A 5,387-nucleotide genomic window follows, 5' to 3' on the forward strand; every position below is an offset into this window, starting at 1 on the left:
GCTAAAACTGCCTGTACTCTGATTCTGCTGTAAATTTTTAAAGCAAATTGGTTTGTCAGAAGTTAAATTTTTGTAAAAAATCTAATAACATGAAAACTCTGGACATTTTTCATACTTGGTTTATAATTTATGCCATTGTCACTAAATCTATGATAACTATTCTGAACACATTTAACTTTTGTTTCACTGAAAAAGAAATGTCACAATCCTTAAGAGGAATTTTCCCCCACTCTGCCCTATATAATATAACAATATTACTGTTTTTCTGTATTTTTGATCAAATAAATGCAGCCTTGGTGAACATAAGAGACCTCGTTCAAAAAAATCTTACTGGCAGCACACTTTTGAACAGTATAATTTCATTGGAAAAAAAGTTCAATTTGATTACTTGTGCAGATTTTTAGCTGATTTCTTGACCTGCTACTTTCATTGCACATATTAATGCAATGCTATTTAGCTTAGCATGCTAATTGCTAAAGATGGTTTGCTAGACAAGGGTATTCACACTAAAATCTTACAATGTACAGTAGAAACCAATATCTAGTCAGTCCCTCCAGTTTTTCGCGATTTCGCGATTGCTGAATGCAATGCAAAATAAACAAAATGTCGCATTTTTTTGTGATCCTGCATAATTCGTCATTTAACCGCAAAATAATCGCAAAAAAATAAATAAAAGACCTCACATAACATAAAATTATAATCATCTAACTGAATTATTTTACGTTACGTGGATTCAGATGTTGTTCACGTGATGACATCTGTGTATGTGAGCGGTCTGTCAAGAAACAATGGCGGCAAATTTGTCTCACCTGCCTCCTCACATCACATCAGTGCCAAGGACCGGGCTAAGCAATATCCCGATATACTGCACGAGCAGGGGCGGCGTTTTCGTATGGCAGAGTATGCAGTTGCCATACCCTAGCCCAGTCAGGTGTGCCGTGGAAAATTATCCAAACTTCATATCTCTATTATAATTCGTTATTATTATTTTAAATCAGAGGGTTTTAAAAATGTTTAACCAATGATAAGCATTAAAAAGAGCTTGTCGGTAAAACCTCGTAATGTCATTGGATCATCTCTCAGCGAAACATTCACCCGCCTCCATTCAGATTTACTCGCCGCGCACAGCCTGGAGGAGACAGATCTCTGCTTTTTCGCAATGAAAGGGTAAATAAATAATTGATGTTTGAATAGTACAGCGTTTTCTTTACTCAAACACTATGTCTGTAAAGGCTAATGTTTTTGTGTGCTTGAAGAGCGGAGAAGAAGTAGGTTATTTGCCGTCTAGCCAATATACTTTTGTACGTTTTAAATATCCTGTGCATAAGCGCTTAATTTGAGATTTTGGCCAAGTGTATTAAACAACAAGAAAAAACTAAGCGTCCAAATAGCTACAATAAACGTTATATAACCTGTAAAAGTTGATGAAAGCATATATTGCGATGCACTTGCTGCCTCAGATAACAGTTACAGCCGTTCTAATGACACTCTGTCATCTCTGTCATTCGCTGGTCAAAAACTTTAACTCCATTTGAACTTGAATTTCATATAATATTAAGTGCACACTGATCAGTAAAGTCTGATACAATACCAACGCTGACTACGCAGTGTTGTTTAATTATTTAATTTTTTCCCCTTCTATTTTTTATATATCAATATATCAGAATTTATTAAGAGACCAAAATACCAAATGTATGAATTGGATTTACAAGCATGTACAGCTACAATACTTCTTTGTTAATGTTTACATAGGTTAGGTCCTAAGGTTGTTTTAAAAGTTCAAATGTTTCAGAACTGAAGAGACCAAAATAAACCAGCTTTATGCATTTTGTTTGTTATTTTTGAATATTGTGCATCTAACATAATACATAATCTGCACGTTTAATAAACTCCAGCTGATTCAAAATCGCATGGGATTAATCGTGCAGCCCTATTGGGGACACTTAATTTCCAGTGATATCGTCGAATTGATTGCACAAATACTATTAGAACTGAACTGAGCTGGATTATGACATCACTGAATTCAATAATGAAATACCTTTAACTGAAAATTGAGTGTTTACTATTGTCCTTCTGCACTACTGACACACTATTTTCCTATTTGATACTGTAAAGATGCTTTGACACAATCTGTATTGTTAAAAGCACTATATAAATAAAGGTGACTTCACTTGAGTTAATTTGGTAAATGTGATATCATAATTTAAAATAAAAATAAATAAAAATCGCAAATTTGTCACACATTTATGGAAATTACCACCACAAAATCAGTCATTTTGATCGCAAAAATCACACAAAAAAATCGTGAAATCCTGGAGGGACTGTCTAGTACTTTGAGACCCGGGAAAAATTGCTTGAAAGATGTTCCAGTAGTTTAACTGGTCCAACTGGTCCAATGCTAAGGTCATGAGTTTGAGCTCCAGGAAACCATACTAGCGTAATGTATACCATGGCTGTACTGTAAATTGCTTTGGATAAAAGTGTCCGCCAAACGTGTGCATCCCATATTGGCCTAATCAGACTAGTGCTGATAAGATTATTTAAAACAATAATATTGTGCAATGTGATCACGATACGTCATGCTACATTGCTAATTGCCAGTTCTTGCTCTCTGTGTCCCTCAGGAAATTCAACACGACTGCCACAGACACAATCGCACTCCAGTCTGATTAACTGCATTTATCTGCGGAGGACACAGCAATGGAGGAGCTGATCTTTGAACCTTCGTTGTGGCAGAATCCTCCGGGGAGCATCAGGATCAATCTTAGCTGGACAGGAGATGAAGGTACGTCCCTAACCGCTCGCCTAACTGCTTTTCCATTCCTGATCTTATCACACGCCGTTGTGGCTTTCTCGAGCTCTGCACCCAGATCTGGAGCTAATCCTATTCCTTGTTTTTCCTCCCGGAAAATAAATCTCACTTTTCAGGTGACGCTGGTCTGGCTTACGCTGAGCTGATGGGAGAAAAGCTTCCCCTCAGGGCCTTCCTGGTTTACAGTGGCCATTTGCCGGAGCAGAGCCAACACATCGATCTCTCGCCTACAGATTATTTACAAAGGCACCAATCAGTGCGGAATGTGGAATGTTCAACTGGGAAGTATGCTCCTTTTCCGCTCTCTTTCACAATCTCTGTTCGCTCTCTACTCCATGTGGCTTCATTAAGCTGGTCACAGTGCATTTCCACTCATTTTTTGAAGCACTACTCCTTGTGTGAGTGGAATTGGCTATGACAATGGCACATAAAACATTAGCTGCACCTGTGAGGGTGCAGGGCATTGTGTGATAAAGCACCATAATCTCCACAAGGACAGCACTGATATTTGGGGCACATAAGCATGATAATGGGATTCATAAATGTCATAAGGTGACCTCTCCAAACTGAGGGCCGATTATCCTTCTGGATGTGTCATATTGTTCTGCTGCGCTTAGATATGTTGCTCTCCTGTGGGCTGTTCGGCTTTTCGTGTCCTTTTCACATGATAAAGGAATGTGCTTAAAACAAACGCTCATTCAGACTACACCGGTGAACTCGGAATACATTTAAAAAGGCAGATAGAGTGGTTTAAAGAGACGGTATACCAAAAAAGTACAATTCTGTCATTACCTGTTGATTTTTATGCTGTTGTTTTTTATATAATAAGTAGAGATTGTAATTTAATATCAGTTCTCTGTAAAAATCAAAATTGGTTTTGATTTCTCTTAATGTTTATAGTTTCATAATGGTTGCATTCACGATTCATTTAGCACTTTTAAGCAATTCATATTTAGAGGGAAAAAGTGGCAAATCATTAGTTGATTACAATAATACATTAATTTTAAATAAATCTCTTAAGCCAAAAGTTTAATTTACTTTGTAGACAGAGTATCAATGCAGTCCAATAATTGGCCTTATTGATCAACAACATATGCAATAATATAAATATATGTGACCCTGGACCACAAAATCAGTCATAAGGGTCATTTTTATTTATTTATTTGAGATTTTTGAGACAATATTTGGCCGAGATACAACTATTTGAAAATCTGGAATTTGAGGGTGAAAAAAATATATATACAGGTGCATCTCAATAAATTAGAATGTTTCAAAAAGTGAAACTTTCATATATTTTAGATTCATTACATGTAAAGTAAAACATTTCAAAAAATTGTTTTGTTTTAATTTTGATGATTAGAGCTTAAAGCTCATGAAAGTCAAAAATCAGTATCTCAAAATATTAGAATATTTACTTTTCAGTTTCAATAAATGACCATCCATACAGTATTAATTCTGGGTATCTATTGTTCTTTGAAACCACAGTAATGGGGAAGACTGCTGACTTGGCAATGATCCAGAAGACGAACATTGACGCCCTCCACAAAGAGGGTAAGTCACAGAAGGTCATTACTGTAAGGTGTGGCTGTTTACAGAGTGCTGTATCAAAGCATATTAAATGCAAAGTTGACTGGAAGGAAGAATTTGGGTAGAAAAAGGCGCACAAGCAAAAGGGATGACTGCAAGCTTGAGAATATAGTCAAGCAAAGCTGATTCAAACACTTGGGAGAGCTTCACAAGGAGTGGATTGAAGCTGGAGTCAGTGCATCAAGAGTCACCACGCTCAGACGTCTTCAGGAAAAGGGTTACCAAGCCACTTCTGAAGCAGAGACAACGTCAGAAGCGTCTTACCTGGGCTGTGGAGAAAAAGAACTGGACTGTTGCTCAGTGGTCCAAAGTCCTCTTTTCAGATGAAAGTAAATTTTGCATTTCATTTGGAAATCAAGGCACAGAATCCATGTTGCTTGAAGTCCAGTGTGAAGTTTCCACAGTCTGTGATGATTTGGGCTGCCATGTCATCTGCTGGTGTTGGTCCACTGTGTTTTCTGAAGTCCACAGTCAACGCAGCCATCTACCAGGAAATTTTAGAGCACTTCATGCTTCCTTCTGCTGACAAGCTTTATGGAGATGCTGATTTAATTTTCCAGCAGGACTTGGCACCTGCCCACACTGCCAAAGGTACCAAAAGTTGGTTAAATGACCATGGTGTTGGTGTGCTTGATTGGCCAGCAAACTCGCCTGACCTTGTCAAGAGGAAGATGAGAGACACCAGACCCAACAATGCAGATGACCTGAAGGCTGCTATCAAAGCAACCTGGGCTTCCATACCACCTCAGCAGTGCCACAAACTGATCACCTCCATGCCATGCCGAATTGAGGCAGTAATTATAGCAAAAGGAGCCCCCTTTTTTTTTTATTGGTCTTATGAAGTATTCTAATTTGTTGAGATAGTGAATTGGTGGATTTTTGTTAATTGTGAGCCAAAATCATCACAATTAAAAGAACCAAAGACTTAAACTACTTCAGTCTGTGTGCATTGAATTTATTTAATACACAAGTTTCACAATTTCAGTTG

At 37.5% G+C, this 5,387-nt stretch overlaps 1 long non-coding RNA gene across 2 annotated transcripts; it reads left to right on the forward strand.

Annotated features, from left to right (window-relative positions):
- The first annotated feature begins 583 nt into the window (after positions 1-583).
- LOC131527731 (uncharacterized) lies at positions 584-4,167 on the forward strand. Of its 2 annotated transcripts, none has more exons than XR_009267731.1 (3): positions 584-1,167; positions 2,625-2,785; positions 2,929-4,167. It is a non-coding gene; the product is annotated as an uncharacterized LOC131527731 (long non-coding RNA). The 2 variants fall into 2 exon arrangements; XR_009267732.1 differs by having other exon boundaries at positions 584-931.
- Positions 4,168-5,387: the final 1,220 nt, after the last annotated feature.

Source organism: Onychostoma macrolepis, chromosome 02 (genome assembly GCF_012432095.1).
Source record: "Onychostoma macrolepis isolate SWU-2019 chromosome 02, ASM1243209v1, whole genome shotgun sequence".
NCBI classification, from domain to species: Eukaryota; Metazoa; Chordata; class Actinopteri; order Cypriniformes; family Cyprinidae; genus Onychostoma; species Onychostoma macrolepis.